This window comes from Tyto alba, unplaced genomic scaffold (assembly GCF_018691265.1).
Source record: "Tyto alba isolate M040663 unplaced genomic scaffold, T.alba_DEE_v4.0 Super-Scaffold_30, whole genome shotgun sequence".
In the NCBI taxonomy this organism is placed as follows: Eukaryota; Metazoa; Chordata; class Aves; order Strigiformes; family Tytonidae; genus Tyto; species Tyto alba.
In genome coordinates, this window is record NW_024881305.1 from 3,892,299 (window position 1) to 3,908,094 (window position 15,796).

At 56.7% G+C, this 15,796-nt stretch overlaps 1 protein-coding gene across 8 annotated transcripts in view; it reads left to right on the forward strand.

The window, feature by feature from the left end:
* The first annotated feature begins 270 nt into the window (after nucleotides 1–270).
* Nucleotides 271–15,796, forward strand: part of FOXP4 (forkhead box P4) — a 62,465-nt gene continuing 46,939 nt past the window's right edge. For 5 of the 8 annotated variants that reach the window (XM_042800112.1, XM_042800117.1, XM_042800116.1 and 2 more), the window contains exon 1: nucleotides 526–582. The gene's annotated coding sequence lies outside the window, so the exon portion shown is untranslated. Of the gene's footprint in view, nucleotides 485–525; nucleotides 583–1,466; nucleotides 1,745–13,796; nucleotides 13,824–15,796 lie in introns of those variants that run through there. The other 3 variants (XM_042800114.1, XM_042800113.1, XM_042800115.1) reach the window with 3 other exon arrangements.

Here is a 15,796-nt window from a genome sequence, read left to right on the forward strand (position 1 = left end):
ATGCGCACCTCGCTTGTCCCCCAACTTTTAGACGAATGGGGGGGGAGGGATGCGCACCTCGCTTGTCCCCCAACTTTTAGACGATTGGGGGGGAGTGGGGAGAGGCGCGTACCCCGCTTCCCCCCCCACACACACTTTCTAGACGAATGGGGGGGGGGGGGCGGGCGGGGAAAGCGGCTGCACCTGCTTTAGAGGAACTATGGTAGGGCGGCCCGGTGCCCGCCCCGCGCCGCCGCGCCCGCGCTGCCGCCGCCGCCGCCGCCGCCGAGCCGGAGCTGAGCGCGGCGCTCCCGGCCCCGGCCCGGCCCCGGGCTCCGCTACGGCCCGGCCCCGGGCTCCGGTACGGCCCGGCGCCGCCCAGCAACAGCAGCGAAGCGTCAAGGGGCGGCGGCGCCGGTGCAACCGGGAACCCCCCCCCGCCATGCCGAGCCGCTCCTAAGCTCTGCAACCCCGCCGCGGCCGCCCCGTCGGAAGTTTGGGGAAGGTCCTGGGGGGGGGTCGGGGGGGGGGGGGGGTGGGAGGGGGGCGGGAGAAAGAGAAGCGGCGCGGCCGCATGCCCGGCGTGGACCCCGGCGCGACAAGGTGGGTGAGAGCGGAGCGGGGCCGGGAGGGTTCGCGCGTGTGTGTGTTCGCCCCGCCGTAGCGGGGGGGGGGGGCGCGGATTTTGGGGCGCGCCCCCCCCCCCCCCCCCCCACCGTCGTCATGTCCCCACTGGCAGGTGTGGGGTGCCGGCCGCGTCGTGTCGTGCCCCCCCCCCCCCCCCCCCCGCTCCCTTCCCTCTTCCCACCCGGGAGCGTGGCGCGTCCGTCCCCCCGCGCTCGGAAGTTTGTTGCGGCGCCCGGACAAAGGGAGCGGGGGGGTGTGTGTGTGGGGGTGCTCGGTGAGGAGGGGGACACGGGGTTACCCCCTACTCAGGGGGGGTGTTGCGGGGGGGGGGGGGGGGCCGGGACTCGGTGCGCACCGAAGCGGGGGGGGGGGGGGGGGGTCCCGGTGCGCCCAGGGCAGCCCCGGCGGCGGGCGCTGGGGTCTCCGCTACCCCCCACCCCCCCCCCATTCACCCCCCGAGGCGAATCGCCGGCCGGAGGGGGGGGGGGGCAACCCCCCTCGGGTAGGAGGAGGAGGAGGAGGAAAGGGGGGGATCGGGCACCGAGAAACTTGCGCTGCCGCCGGGAGAGCCGCGCTGCCGGTGCCGGATCCAGACCTGCCTCTGCTCCGGCGCCGGGGGGGGCCCGCAGCCCCGGGAGGGGGGGGCTGCACCCCGGGGGGAGCACGGCAGCCCCTGCCCTGCCACCCGCCCCCGAGCTCCTTTTGTTGGCGCTTCCCATTTCCCCCCCCATCTTTTCTCTTCGGTGGTTTTGTTTTCATTCCGGCTACTTGGGGGGCTTGGGTGTTTTTTTTTTTTTTTTGTTTGTTTGTTTTTTGGGTGGTTTTTTTTTTTGTCCCCCACCCATTGCATTTTAACTCAGCCCCAGCTCTGCTGCTCTGTGCCGAGGAGCGGCCCAGCGGGTGCGATTCCCTCCTTTGAGATAATTAAGTCAGTCAACCCCAAGTTTTGAAATTACTGGGAGAAGCAGCCGCCGCCGCCCCCGTCAACCTGCAGCCAGACCGGCCATCGCTCCAGCGGCGCCCCGGGAAATCCTGCGCCGTGTCTAAAATCATACCCCAAACTGCAAGGTGAGGGGAGAGGAGGACAAATGCACGGCTTCGGATGGAGCTGGAGAATATTCCCGAGAAATTCCCGCAGGTTTGGATTCTGGAGAGGGCGGGGGGGGGGGGGGGGGGGGGGGGATGTTACGGCAGCCGGCTGCGCGGCGAAGCCCTGCCCTGCGTTTCGCCTGTGCCTGCGTCTCACCCGGTTGCAAAGTTTGCGAGGCTGTGGTGTGCCTTTGTTTGAAAGGGGAGAGAGGTTGGGGTGTGTTTTTTTTCAGGGGTTTGGGGGGGCCTTTATAACCTCGCCGCGATGCCCGCTGCCCGCAGGAGGTCTCGGCGGGCTGGTTGGGACTCTGCCGGCTGCAGCTACTAATAATATCAGCGGTAATAATGTGTTTGGAAAGAGTTTTTATTACGGAGCTGTCGTTTTCTGGGAGTTCAGAAATTCCTGGGCAAATATGGTTTAACGAAGCTGGCGGCGGGTCTCTGGGAGCCCCGGATCAGCTTATTTCATCCCATTCCCACCCCGGCGTCCGCCTTCGTTGCGAGATGCTCTCCCAGCCCCGGTGCTGGCAAAGTTCAGATATTTCTATTCTTCCCTGATCCATCTCCCTCGTCTGCGTGATAAACAAACGCGCCTCTGTCTCTTCTCCCCTCTCCCCCTCTCCCGCTAAAAAAGAAAGGCACTTCAGAAAGTGCTGCGTTAGCAGCAGATTGCTCTGAATATTTCTTTTGCTGGTAGGAAATCTGTTTTGAGTTGGCAGGCGCGTTTCGAAGGTGTGTATAGGAGAGAACAAGTGGAGTGTAATTGGTTTTTCTTTTTCCATTTGGGAGTGATATTTTTTTTTTTTTTTTCCCTCTTTTAAAAAAAAATAAGCAAAGGGCTGTCTCCCTCTCTCTCCTCCTGTGTACTTTTTAATACAAATGAAAAATGTGCATAGTGGAAAGCAGGAATAATTCACAGGCATCTGTGAACTCCACTTTGCTCGGAGCAGTGGTCGGGAAGTGCCCGCTTTGAAAACTTGCGCTGGGATTTTTTTTTTTTTTCTTCTCTCAATATAGTCCTAGAGGAATTTGTGGCCAAATTCCTCCCCAGGACCGCTCGTCGGCTTCAGGCAGCTCTTCCATCCCTGTCGATCTTTCTGGGAGACCGCGATACCCAGAGATTTGCCTGTTACCACACTCACGACCAACTTAGCATCGGATTAAGACCTCACTTTTCCGCAAGCATTGTAAAGCTGTGGGGCATACAATAAAAATGTTATTAGTTTCTGTATTAAAAGGTTGGGTTGTTTTTAACCCAAACCAGAAGTAGGATTTACTTTTACAAATTTCTTCTTGTGTGTTAAAAATTTACACAAGAAATGTGTTACGCTGGAGAACAGGCATTTGATGTTAAATCAACCCAACATGTGTCTTGCACAGACGGTGTGACCCTGGTCCTTGTGTGTTTGCGTGGACGTGTTCCCTTTCATGCCTCCCCGTATTCTCAGTTAAACGTAGCAAAGTCTCAGGCTCTTGTGAAATCTAACTCTTAATTTATTTATATATATATATATATATATTCTTTTTTTTTTTTTTTTTTTTTTTTATTTTCACCCCACCTTAAAGCCCATCCAAACAATCCAACAAGCCCCCAGGGCTGGGTGGATGGAGAAAATAATCAGATTTGGAAAAATTACCCCATTTCCCCCCTCCTTTTTTTTTTTTTTTTTTTTTTTTTTCCTCCCCCTCCAGGCTGTTTAAATCAAACTGGGAAGGAGGGATACATGGGGGAGAAGGGACAAAATTGCCTGTGCTGAGCCAGGGAGCTTTTGTCAGGGCTGCGAAGCCCTCGCTGGCTCTGGCTCCTGCCTTTCTTCTGCCCTTTGTGGGGGCGAGGCAGGATAGAGCCGTCCCGAGCCCTCCCGCTCCCTCTGCTTCAAATAATGGTCAAAAGCCCCTGTTTTGAGATGCTACGTGGTTGTTTTGTTTTGTTTTTTTTTTAATTTTAATTTATTAGTTCTTGTGGGGTTTTTCCTGCCCCCCCACCCCCCCATCCCAAGCTCCTTTTGCTGGGGTGTTTGGCGTGGGGACGGGGGTGCCGCTGCTCTGAGCCCGGGGTGAGCATTGCTCCTGTGATAAAAACCAACCCCCCCAGAGAAACCGGCCCCGTCGCGCAGCGCAAAGTTGGACTCGGTGGAGGCGGGAGGGGGAAAAGTGTGGGAGAACGGGATCGGCGCGGAAAATGCCCCCCCTTAACAACCTGTGCACGTCGGGGGGGAGCGGCGGGTGCCCCCCGAGATGGAGGGCTGGGACTTTGTGTACTGGGGGGGGCCAAAGGCTGAGCAAACAGAGCGAAATGGAATAAAATGGATTAATGTTGATGCTGGGGGGAGGCAGGGAGGGGGCTGATACTCAGACTTGGGGGGAAAAAAAAAAAAAAAAAAAAAAATCTGTAAACGCCACGTCCAGCCCTGGTCACTTCCCTTAAAGATGGGTGAGCACAGGTTTTACGTCCTCCTGTGGAAAGGGAAGAGCAGGACGTGTTTAAAAAAAAAAAAAATAATCTGGGCAATGTATAAAATCAAGTGACACTAAAATATCTACTCCAGGCCCTCGCCCTTTCTCTCCTAATAACCCGGCAGGAATGCGAGTGCACTCAGTTGTGAAGTTGCTGCCGGAGAGCCCGGGAGCTTTTCTTTTCTGCCGCTGGAGAGGGGGATGCTTTGAGTCTGCTGATGTTTGTGTCTCGCTGTGGGGCTGGGGGAAAGGGGGGGTGGCAGTGCTCTGGCTTTCAGGTTTTTCTCTCCTTTATATTTCACACCCCCCCCCCGGCCTTTCCTCTTTTCTTGTTGCTCCGGCGGGGAGGGTGAAAGGGGGGAGCGAAGCCGGAGGAGGAGAGGTGCGGTGCTGGGTTTGCCTTTGTAGCAGCAAGGTGGGGGGCGAGCCGTGCCCCCAGCCGGGGACGGGGCTCATTCTTCCAACCGGAGAAAGGCGGGAGAGCCCAGAGGTCCCCGGCTTTTCTTTCGCTCATTTAAAAGTAATACACATTTACGGCTCTTTGCGTCGCGTTTCCCACTGCTGAGTGGGGTTTGGTGGCCTGGAGTATTTCGGGAAATCCTCTTATTTGCGGAAAGGGGAGCTGGGGCGGTTTTCCCTCTTCGTCCCCCTTCCCCACGGTGGTTTTGAAGCGCGGGAGAGCCCCCGGGTTGGGGCTGGCAGGTGGTTTGTGGAGGGCGCGTGGGGATGTTCCCTGCTGCTTGCACCCCAGCATCTCCCCGGGTGCGTGGGGCGGGGGGGGGGGGGGGTCCCACCTCCTCCTCAGGGGCCACCCTGGGTTTATCCTCCACTCGGCACCAGGGCTCCCGAAATGACCCTGCTGCCGCCTCGGTGTCACCTGCCACTTCTGGAGGTGGAAACTTGAAATTTCCTGTCCCGTCCTCTTTGATTCCCAGCTCCTCCGGTGTGGTTGTGGGGGGTTATACGGGGCGGGGGGGGGGGGGGGGGTCAGTCCTACCCTGGGAGGGATGTGCCACAGGCATCCTCCCCACGGAGGGATGAGCTCTGTGTTAGCGGGAGAGGGGAGGAAAAAGGGGGAAAATAAAACTACAAATACATTTGGAGCTTGGAAACCCACAAGTTTGCCTCGGATGATGTAAAAATCCTCTGTGTGCCACTTCTGGAGACCCCGATGCACCTGAGAGAAACGCAGGGGTAGCTGCTCGCTTGAAAATAAAACCGGGGGCCGTGACATCAGTTTGGCAATGAGTTGCCATCCGGCTTGGAGCCCTTTCGGGCTGGCCCTGCTCGCCCCTCCGAGCAGCCGCGGGGGCTTTGGCCAGTAAAGCTCCTTCCTCTGCCAACTGATGGGAGAGCGGCATGGGGAAGGACTCGCACCCATTTTATCATCTTGCAAAACCTTCCCCCTCCCCCTGCTCGCTGTGCTGCACCTTTTAAAGTCAAATATAACTTGTAGATCAGGATGGGGCTGGGCGCAGCTTGAAAAACTTCCTAATTTATTTTTTTTTTTCCCCCCTCTGCAAGTGTTTGCTGTATAAAATACAGCGAAGACACTGCTTGAGGGTTTTTGTTTTTTTTTTTTTTCAAACTTTTCCCAATTTAAACCCCTTTTGTCAATCACATAAGTGATTCTCTGATAAAACATGTTGTTGGTAATCAGGCTGGCCGTGACAAAAACGTGTTTGCAAGTGGAGCGGCATCAGGGGAAGGGAAGAATTGAGAGGCAGAAGCAGCAGAGGAGGAGAGCTGCTCCCTTCGGAGGTCGGCAGTGCGATGCTGCGGAGGAAAACGCAACCCATCCGTCCGCCACGTTTTATTTTATAAAGATCCTGCTGGAGGAGAGATTAGATCTGGGGATGGAGCTGGAGGGAAGTCATTAAGGGATTACGATGCCTTGCACCGGCAGCAGGGACGTGGGCAGGGGGCTGGCTGTAACGGTACCTGGGTAGCCAGGCAAACGAGCCCCGCGCGTGCGAACCGCTTGGCACAGGGAGTCAGGATCCTCTCTTCTTTTGTTTTGTTTTGGTTTTTGTTTTTTTGTGGGTTTTTTTGGTTTTTTTTTTTAAAGGGGGGGAAAAAAAAAAAGCTTGTGTTGACTCTGCGGAGCTGCTTGGGTAAAGCGAGCTGGTGTTGATGTTCGCCGGCCCCATGCGACACTTGCCACCCGGCTCTTCTGCCCTGGCAAGTTGGGGAAAAAGTCTTTTGCGGCGTGTTCCGGTGGCAACCCTCCTCCTGCGCCGCTGTCGCCGGGTCTGGATTAGCAGCAAAAACGTGCTTATTTTTTAGCAAAAACAGGGAGCGGAGCGTGGCTGTGGGAGGAAATTTCGCCTGGTCCCAACTCTGCTGGGAGCTCCTGGGTGTGTTTATCGGAAGCGGAAGGTGCATTAATAAAACTTCTTTTTTGGAGGATTACTTTCAAAACCGTGCAAAAAAAAAAAAAAAAAAAAAAAATTTAATTTGAAGGTACTAGGGGAGGAAAACAATCCGGTCGGGGGCCCTGGTTTGGAGGTGGTTTGGAAGCTGTTTATTCTGCCTCATTGGCAAACCTCCTCCACGTGACCGGCTTCGGTGGGGGGCTGGCACCGGCCAGCCGGGGCTGGGGAGCACCGGGCTGGGCCCCGGGGAGCAGAGCAGCTACAGCCCCCCCGGGGAGGAGGAGGAGGAGGAGGAAGACCCCCCCTATGCGATGGGTATGTGCTCTGTGTGTGTCGTGCGGGCTGTTTGGCAGCTCCCGAGGCCCCGCGAGATGCCCTCCCCGGGGTTGTTTTTGCTCGGGCATCGGCGATCCCATTTAAATAAACACGGGGCTGGCAGGGGGGCTGCGGCCGGGATGAGCGGCTCGCCTGGAGCGGGTGGTGTTGAAAGAACTAATTTCAACACACCTTTGCCAGATCGCTGGTGGAGCTGGGTTTATCTAGTGGGATTTCGCTGCACCGAGGCTAATAAAGGCATAAAACACCAACGGTGCCATCCGGGGCAGCAAGCGCTCGCCGTGTGCTCGGGCAGGGCGAGTTGAGCATCGTGCTGCGGAGTCACCTCGGGGGCCAGGAGCCGTTGAAGCCTTAGACCCCGAACACTCTGGCTGTTCACTTGCTTCCTCTGAGTCTTGGTTTATTCCACAAACCGTAGACTTTAGGTGAGTGATTTTCTTTTTGCTTGCTTATTGTGAATCTGCGAGTTGGGGACTGTCCTTTATTTGTTCGCCTGGAGCGAGATCTGGATGGGGACCACCTAGGAGGAGCTGTCAAGGGCTCCGTAAAAGATGTCTTCAGCCTTAAAAAAGAGGGACAGCAGAGGAAGGCTCGAGGTAGGTTGCTTATTGCAGAATACAAGACCAGAACTTGTGCTCTTGAGCAAAGGATGTGCCAGGATCCCTGTCTGCCCAGGAGCATCTCCCCATTCTGGTGGCCCCTCGGTGTCGGTTCTCTGCCTGCAAGTTGTTTGCTGCTGCCTGTTAGTGGGAATATATTTGCCCAGTGACTTTTTGCCAGAGTTTCTTGGCCCGGGGTGGGGGTGGGGGGGCAGCTTGCTCGTGTGCTGGAGTGTGCGCTGGGCTCAGGGCTCGGCTGGGTGCTGGGTGCCACCCGTCACGTGCCGGGATCCCGGCACCTCAGTTGGGTTGGCCACCGTGGGATGGGGTTTCCGTCAAGGGCGATCCCACTTTGGCCATGAGGTCCTGGGTGCTGCTGGGAGGATAGTCCTGGCTGCAGGGCTGTCCCCAAACCCCGCTGGGACATGGGGTTTTGGGGGTGCCTTGGCTCCCGGCTTGTCCGATGGCTTCACCCCCAGCTCCCAAGGGAAGGAAACGCCAGGCTGGGATGGCAGAGGACAGCAGGAGACATGTCGCTGCCTCCCAAGGTGGGGGAAGGTGCCCCACTGCAGTGTTTGCAAAAGGGCCTTGGGGTTCTTTGGGGCCCGGTGTGGTCGCGAGGTCGTTGGCGGAGCCACCCCTGGGCTGAGGGGACAGCTTATGGCAAGAAATACCTGGCAGAGGTGATGTTTCTTGTTGAGCGTTGGGAGTTTTTGACTGAACTTGGCCCAGGGTTTGGGCAGGGGTGGTGGGCAGAGACCTTGCACTGGAGAGGGAAGATCCCTCTCCCACGGCCTGGGGCATCCCGTATGGTGTCGTGTCCCCTCTGGGTGCCACTTGCCAGGCTGTGTCCTGGCAGCCAGCTTGCCATGGAGCCCTTTGCAAGGGCTGCGCTGGCCTTTGGGCTGGAAGCAGCACAGGACCCTGGTGCCTTGAAAAAAAAACAAAACGCCCTTTAACAACCTGTGATTTTTTTTGTTCTTGGACACCTCCCCTTTCCCCCACGGGAGCTCCACACACCCGGCGAGGGGCCAGTGCTGCCGAGCGTCCCGTGGCCGCGCATCCCTGTCCTGGCTCCCAGCTGGGACGGGCGGGAGGAGGTGGTGAGATGTTTTGTGCCACTGAGAAGGTTTCCCGGCGGGTGGCTGTCACCCAACAGGCTGGCTCCTTCCTCCAGAGTCCAAAGTCCCTCAGCCGATCCTTCCTGGATGCAGCCAGATCTGACAGTGGGAGGGAAATCCCCCGAAGCACGGGGTAGCTCAGATCTGGAATATAAATACGGCATCATTGGGTCTATTAAAAAACGGAAGAAGGAGAGAAAATAAAGGTGGAGTGGCAGGGAAAGCGTCCCGTAACTTGTGGCAGGAAATGTGGATTTTGAAAATGCACTGTGCCAGGTGTTGCTTAAAAAAAACCCTTATTTTGCTCAGATGGATTTGGGTGGGGGCAAAGCCACGGCTTTTGTAAAATGTCATCTCCAGCTTTACCCTTCTCCGGGGTTGTTTCTAAAGTATTTACACTTTCCCCTTTTACTCCCCAACCTGCTTTCCCCTCAGTTAAGCTCCTTCCTGACCAGAGCGGTGCCACTTTTTATTCTGCATTTCTGCAGCGGGGTGCTGGCGGGATGCAGTTTGTTTTATGGGCAGGGGAGGGTCTCCCCCTCCCCATCTCCTGCTCGTGTTGCCATGCCCCGTGCTTGGCTTCGGCTCTGCCGGGAGCGGGGTTTGGGGAGCCAGGCTGCGACCGCTCCGCCTGGCACAGATGTTCACCGTTAATAAATTAAAACCTCAAAAATCAACATGATTTCTCATCTGGAAAACAAAAGGGGCGTTTGTCCCCCGCTGTGCGGGTAGATCTGGGTCGGGAGGGAGGAGGAGGATTCGGCGTGTCCCGTTGCTCCCAATTTGTCTCAGCCTCTCAGCACCCGCGGTGCAGAACATTTGTGCCTTGCTCCTGCCCCGTCCCAGCAAGTCCCATTCTTCCCGTCCCTCCAATCCTCTCGGCGCTGGGGGTGGTGGGTTTGTAGGGTGCTGCTTGCAGGGGGAATCTGGGTTTGAGAGTGGAGCTGTTGCTCCCGTGTGCAGGTGATGGAGAGGACTGGGCAGGCTGGGCTGCGTGGGGCCGCATCCTGCACCCGTGCAAACCCGACTGGGCTCGGAGCTATCCTGGATTCCTCAGGATCCCTATGGATGGGGGTGAGCCCCCCCACGAGCAAGCTGAGTGAAGTGCAGTGGGGAAGGCTCTGAAGCTGCTTGCGTTGGGGGGTGCTGGTGCTTTGGGCGTGGGGTCCCTTCTGTCGTAGGAGCTGGGCTCAGGTGCTCCCGTCCCGAGTGTCTGCAAAATTCCAGAAGATCCTGTGTTGCATCAATGGGGGGGGGGTTGGTGGGTTGGTGGGTTTGAGCCATGCTTTTGCACATCACACCCAGCTGATGGAGTCCCGGGGGACTGCGTGGGAGGGTTGGGGGGGCACGCAAGATGGGAGGGAAGAGGTCCCTGATGTGCACCGGGTGCGGGGGACCTGGATGTGTTTTTTCTCGCTTTCTGGTCCCACTGAGCAGAGTTTCTGGCTGGAGCAGGGACGTGGGGGCTGCAGAGCGTGGGGCATCGCTGCTGTGTACGTGGTGGGCGAGTGGGTGCCAGCACCCAAGTGCCCCTCATGGGTTTGGACAGCCTGCGGAGGCATCTATGCAGTCTTGGGGAGAATCTCCCCAAATTCAGGGTTTGTTGTGTATGTCGGGGAGGGGAGATGCCCAGTCAATGCACTCCCGAGAGAAACTGGTAAAGGAAAATGTCCTAAAATCCATTCCAGTAAGGAATGGAGGTGTGAGCGTGCGGGAGAAAACCCAGTAAGGGATTTCTGGCCGAGCTCTGCTCTTGTAGTGTGACACAAGGTTGTGACAGGAGGGAGATTTGTGCTGAAATTCGGGTCCGAGTTTTCCCGGCTCCTCTGCTCACCCTGGCAGCGGCATTTGGTGCTGCGGGGACCAGCCCAGCTCTTCTTCACGGGTTTCTGCCTGCCCTGAAGGATGCTCGGGGCTCTCCATATGTAACGGGCAGGTCAGGATCGTTCCCTGCTCGGCACAGCTCTATTCGGGTTGGTCATACTTCCCCTTTTAAACCAGGTTTTTATTTATACTTAGCGTGGCAGAGTCCGCTTTTAGGGCCTGTTTCAGAATCCCTTGAAGTCTTCCCCTTGATGCTGGCGGGCTCAAGCCCTGAACAAATGTCCTTTTTCTGGAAGTGGAGCTGTGGCTCTGAATCTGGGTCAAACTCTGGGACTGTCGGAGCAGCCCTGTCCGCAGATCAAACACCATCTCGTTCCCACAGCACACAGGTATCACACCGGTGCCGACACCGGCATCGCCGGCCGCGCCAGAGCGATTTCCCCCCTGGGTTATAGAGCTGGTAGTTTTGAAATACGCTCTGATGAAAAGGCCAGACCATTTAGAAATGCAACGAGATGAAGTTTAACAGGCGAGGGGGCTCGTTTGGGGATTGATGCTGGCTTTGGGGAAGGTCGGTGCCATCTGGTCACTTGTGTCCCCGCCGTACCGGAGCAGCGGGGAGCGTCGGTGCTGCTGCATTTCCAGCTGTAGATTTGGGCTGTTGTGGGAGGAGATGGTGGCTGTGCCCGTCTGCCTGGGAGAGGGGCAGAGGGACAGAGCTCTGTTCCTTGCCCTCAGAGGGGATGTGCGTCTCCTTTCATTGCAGGATTGGTCCTTCTCTCCGCTGCTCCTTGCTGTTGCAGATACAAATGCTCTGGGAATCGCCCTGGGGCTGGGAATGAGCAAGGAGTCACTGGTTTTAGCTGGAGGTTTAAAATAATAATTGATGTTTTACAATTCCTGGCTGTGAGCGGGAGCCGTGGCCTGTGTTGGGGCTGCTGGTGCGGGCAGGTACTGGGGGCTCGTGGACTCGGCTGGGAGGTGGGTCCTGTCCCTGGGGGAGTTGGTGACCCGGGCTGCGTCCGCTTCATCTCTTGCCTGGTGCTGTATCCCAGTGTTGTTGCCTTCCCTCACCACGACGTGATGATTTTTGGTCTGGGGAGGAAGCGGGACATCCCCTGGGTCGATCCGGTGACGGACCCCGTGGCACCACATCCTCCATCTGGTGATCACGGAGCGCTCGCATCCCTCGGGGGGGGGGGGGAGGCTGCGTTTTGAGGGGGGGGGGGGGCGAGGGCAGGGGGAGAAGGTTGTCTGTGACCCTGTCTCAGCAGGAGATGCGGAAAGATGATGTGACCTGATTGCGGAGAAGCGATGCCAGCGGGGAGCCCCGGAGCTGTGGTGTAGCTACGGTGGGGCTCGCACCGAAGCTCCTTGTGTGAGCACCCAGCCCGAGGTGGGCACCCTCGCCAGTGACCCCCTGCAAGAGCCTGCAGCTACGGGGAGCCCTGGGCTGGGGGTTTCTGGGTTCCCCACTAAATAGAGGAGCTCGTGATGCCTGAGCTGCTGCTGGGGTTCCCATCGGCCGGCGGTGAGTCCCCCCGCAGCAGTGGGGCACGTCAGGAGCCAGCCAGGCACTGGGTACCTCGAGCCCATTTCTGCCCCAGCACCCATGGGTGCTCACAGGGCCCTTGGGACGTGGCAGCTGAGAGTTGCGGGCCTGAGCCGGGGTGCTGGGTGTTACAGCTGGAAATTGGTGAATCATAAACTAATATTTTAAAGGATGAGGACTGTTTTGAAGAGGGGCGTAGGGAGGAAAAAAACGCACAATTTTTCAAGTGTGCTTTGCAGTGAGGACGTATCTAACACCACGTTAATGGTAACAATCCCCTGGATTTGCACGGTGCTCTGTCCCACGCCAGCGGGAGGGTGCAGGTGGCTTCCTTGGCCACTTCTGGCCTGAAGCATCAGCAGCCACCTGCGTGCTGCTCTTGGGTGTCATTGCACTGCAAAGCTGGGCTTGTTCGGGGGTCTCGCTGTTCTCAGGAGGAAGGTGTCACCCACTGCCTGGGATGAGCAGGGATTCGGGAGGTGCAGATCACTTCACTTCATCCATAAAGCCCGGAGTGAGGAAGGTGCTGTGTCCCAATGTGCGGTCTGGTAAAGGCTGAGCTCTGGGGCTGCACAGGGCTCGGGAGCCTGGACGGATCGGCGTGACCTGGGAATGCCGTGGGTGACGGCAAAGTGATGCTGTGGGACCAGATCACCTTGCCCTGTTGCCAGCCTAGCAGCGGTCCAGAGGGATGCTGAAACACGGAGGTGCTGCCATCCCGCTGGGAACGGAGGGGAGAGAAGCTCTGGCTGCATCCGGAGCCGTGGGTGCGCTGGGTGAAGCGTTGCCCTCCCAGGCTCCCCAGGGAAGGGTGCTGGAGGGGGATGCTCTCCCCGGGAAGGGGACGTGGCTCATCCAGGTCACACGGAGAAGGAGCACGGGGGGACTCTGACAATCTCTTGGCGTTGGCACAGGGTCTGCGTGGGGAAGCACTTCCCCCGGCTGGAGGGATGCTCCGTGTCTCTCCGCTGAGCTTTGCCTTCTTCCTGAGCACCTGAAATATTAAATGCACCTTCCCGATCCCCCCCCGTGGGTGGTGTGGCTGCACGGCCACCCATCACCATTCCTAGTGCCAGACCCCGGGACAGCCTCTTTGCCGAGCACGCCGCTTCCCAGCTTTTAAGAAAGCGCTGGAGAAATTGTTCCTGTTGTTCCAGTCGCTGCTCTGAGCAGGGCTGTCGGGTGCCGTGTTTGTCTTCGGGGCTGCGGTTTGCTCCGTGGGGGTGCTGGGTGCCCGGGCAGAGCAGGAGATGTTGAGTCCGTGCGAGATGGAGCCGAGCTGTGCCGAAATAAAACGAGGAAGGTTGGTTGAAAGTGCCGAGACTGGCTCTGGCACTGGCTGCGAGACGGAGCCAGCCTCGGATCCCGCTTGCCTCTGATTTGGATGCAAGAAAATGGACTTCAGACCAGGAGTTTGAAAATGCCTAAGGATAGTTCTCCCCCCCACCGCCCTATTTCTTCTCCCTCCTCGTGAGCAGCATAATTTCTGGATGGAAACCAGGCCTCTTCCTGCATAGAAATGGGATTTGCAGTGGAAAGCATCAATGTGCAGCAGGGAGCGCATTAAGTAGAGCGTTTTCTGGATGAATTTTTGCACAAACATGACGGAGTCTGGGAAAACTTGCAGCATCTGAGTTCCTCCCTCCTGTTCAATAGGCACTGTGACTTTTTTTCCCTCCCCTCTGGATTATTTAAAGGCCAGAAGAGACTTTTAACAACCTCCAGTCTGACTTCACGCAAACTCAGCTGGAAAATTTCACTCCGGGTCTGACATGAGAGCTTGCGTCCCGGGGCCGGGTCCCTCACGCCGATGGCCCTGCCATCACTCCTCGTCCCGGTCTGGTTTGTCCCTCCCCTGCTCCAGGTCATTTTCTTCCTCCCCATCTCTGCCCTCACCTTTTGCATCCTCCCCTGAGGGGACAGGGTGGGGGGAGCTCCAGCAGCTTGAATTTTATTTTTATTTTAGCGCTTCCCCCCTTGCTGGGAGTCTTCCTCCGCCTCGGTGCTGCCTTTCCCATTCCTGCGGGCACTTTTCTCCCAGGCAGTCAGGACACTTCCCCGCGGCCCTCCTCTTCCTCAGCAGGCGTGGGGCGATGTCCTTCATGGCTCTGCAGTGAGGAAGAGCCCTCCTCTTCCTCAGGTGCCTCAGTGGGGGCACCCGTGAGCCTGGGACCACGTTCAGGCTGTCCACCCGCCAAAGGGATGGAGGTGATACCGCGTGTGCGGGGCGTGTTGCGTGTGCCGGGCGTGTTGTGGGGGTGGGGGATGCTGCAGCGGGAAGGCTGGGTGAGACGTGCACCGAGGGTGCATATCCCTGCTGAGCGCGTTGCTGATGGGGTGAAAAAAATAATTGCGCGAGCAGGGACTTAAACCCCGGGTCGGGATTTCCAGGGAGGTGCTGGAGGAGCCTTCGCGAAATGCTGGTGCGATGCCGGCCGTGGTGGGGCCGGTGCTGGGCTGTGGAGCGAGGCCGGGAGCCTCGCCGGGGCTGAGTGTGAGTGGGCACACGCGTGTGAGTGGGCACACGCGTGTGAGTGCACACACATGCACCACGGTCCGTGCTGCTGTGCTGGGCCCGGCAGCCGCTGCCTTTGGGCTCAGAGCCCCGCTTGGCTGCATATGCATCCCATGGCGCAGCAGTGGTGGGAGGTGCTTTTCATTATTTTACTAGGATTTGGGGTGGGGGTGTTTGCGCTGAAACTCCCCTGTATCTTAAAATCCCCGTCCCATGCAGCAGTGCAGAGCGGCTCTTGACAGCAAGCTGTGTGTGTTGGGAAATCACGTTCCTGTTTTTTTTTTTTTTTTTTTTTTTCCCCCCTGGGAGTTCAGAGTATTTTTTTTGTTCCCTATGATTTTTTTTTTTTCCCCACCCTATTCATTATCATTTTTGTTAATTAGATTGTGATGGGGAATGGTCTCTATTCAAAAGAAAAACCTCAGATATGTTTTTACAAGTGCGTGTGCGTTTTGGGGTGGGGGGGGGAGAGCAAAGATGCTTGAAAGAAATAATTTTTAAAATAATTTCTTCATAAAGCTCTTTAAAAAGAAAAACCCAGGTCCCCTTCCCCCACCACGGCCACCTCCCCTCGGCCCCCCCTAATTAAACGATTTGAATTTTCACGTTAACCGCTTGGTGCTTCCTCGGCGCCTCAGATGATTAGAAAGGGATATTCATTTATGCCTTTTAAACGCCGCCCCGATTAAAATCAGAGAGATTTTTTTCCTTCATCAAAATCTAACATCCTTGAAAAATTAATTTGATGCCTCTTGTTATCAATTAATTGAATCTCGTTGGGAGAGAGGCTTGTACGGCGGGTGGTTGGAGCTGGCCCTTCTGTTCTTAGTTGCTTTCCCCCCTCTCTTCTCCCTTCTGCTGCTGCTTCCAAACACTGTGACATTATGAAACTCTGCCTTTTTTTTTTTCTATATTATTTTTACTCATCTCATAAAATAAAATAAATGAATAAAACTTGGTCTCTCTTCCCACCCTCCTCCCCATTCCCTTGAGTTCCTCGTGTATGAAAGACCCTTTTTTCTCTTCCTTTCTCTCATCCCTCTTTCCTATAACTTCCAAGGCAGGGGGAGAGAAAGAAAGTTGGGGCTTTAGCAATTTCTTGGCGTAGCAAAGCGGCCAGGGTCCGTCTTTCTTCCTTTCTTTAATGGGGGATATTGGATATTTCATTTGAATCTCCCTCTTTTCAATTAAAAGTGCACAGCTCCTTCTCTTAAAGCCACTCTATTCTCCTCTTCTGTCTCGGCAGCCAGAGAAGCGATTTTCCTTTCTTTAATATTTCAACTCTTCCCCCGAGACGGGCTGCCTGTATTTTTTTTTTTAAT